Raw genomic sequence first — 1,533 nt, forward strand, 5'->3', positions numbered from 1 at the left:
ATCCTTGCATGCGGGGCTCTACAAGGATGGACGAACCCCTTTCCCTAGCTTCTCGTGGGAACAAGAATGACAACACCAAACATAGTTGTAGTAAGTGCAGTTCAAAACAACAGAATGCGCAGGGCTCCCGACAATAGGTCGGCCAACAATGCCGACCAATCTAGAGTTAGGGGAGCCAATGAAAATAAATACAATGCGATGGATCGGCGGGATCTCGCGACCTTTGGGTGGATGGAGCGACTGAATCACGACTTGCTAGAGTGCTACGATGCGAATGTGGCCCCTGAACGGGGTTACATGGCACGGCTGCATGTTCTGTGGTGCCAGAAACACCCGGATCTATCGCACTTTTCGCAGCATCGTCTGCGAAACCATGCTCAACTACTCCAAAAAAGGGGCTATGTAAGCAGAACGCCTACTCTACCACAGCTAGAACAAGCCGGCAATAGAGAAAGAGAGGCTATACCACAAAAAACAAACCGCGGGCAGACATCTAATAGAGGAAGAGCGATGCTTTATGACCCGGAGAAATATCATCCCCAAGGTTTCTCTCAATCCTAAAGATCCGCCTGAAATGTATGACGAGCTTCGTGGACATTTTTCCGGAGAATCCGACCCCTAGGCTATCAATTATGGTGTATATAATGCAGCGAGAGTTTTACCCGATGCGAGCCGTAAAACAAAACCGACGGTTGTTCATAATTAGTCGAATAAGTAAATATGAAACTTCTATAAAAGCCTATTACACTAGTCGTTCAATAAGACGACCTCCGAAAAGACGACCCGCTCAACATAACGACGGTCGAACGCTCAATGAGACGACGGTGGAGGCCTTAACTCTAGCCTCTCCACTTTCTTCTCTGCTATGCACAATACCTAATGTTTTACTTAACACATAAGTTCGCTCTACACCGCACACGTTCTCAGCGCAAGAATAGTGGGGACCCTTAACGCCGTCGTCTTGCTGGACGGTGAAATCCAGCGTCGTCGTCTTATTGAACGGCTAGTGTATTTTACTATATGAACAAGATATCTTAGAACTTTCCCATGTATTAGCTTCCCTAAAGGATCGAAGGAACCGAATGGAGCCTCTACAAAGTATTCGTAAAGACCCTATTGGGTCCCCATTCGGTTCTTGTTTAAAAAACTAAAAAGAAACCAGAAAAAACAACTTTTAAATTGTTGAAATTCAGATTTTACGTCAAAATTGGAATTAAAAGCACACCGACTAATCGCAATATTTTTCTTGTAGCGTTAAAAACTTTAAGAAATGAAATACCTGTAGTTTACCGTAATTTACATGCGATGCAAGTGAGAGAGAATTTTATTTTTAAAATTCGCGCGCAACATACTACTTTAACTATTATGGATGCACTTTAAGTTAACTTCAGCAGAAGTTACTGACATTTAAAAATATTTTAATCCTGCAAAAAAAGTATTGCGATTACTCCGTGAGTTTCCAATGGAAAATTTCACGTAGAATCCGAATTTCAACAGTTTAAAAGTTGATCGTGCTGCTTTTTTGAGTTTTTT

The sequence above is a fragment of the Belonocnema kinseyi genome, chromosome 1 (genome assembly GCF_010883055.1).
Source record: "Belonocnema kinseyi isolate 2016_QV_RU_SX_M_011 chromosome 1, B_treatae_v1, whole genome shotgun sequence".
Taxonomy (NCBI): domain Eukaryota; kingdom Metazoa; phylum Arthropoda; class Insecta; order Hymenoptera; family Cynipidae; genus Belonocnema; species Belonocnema kinseyi.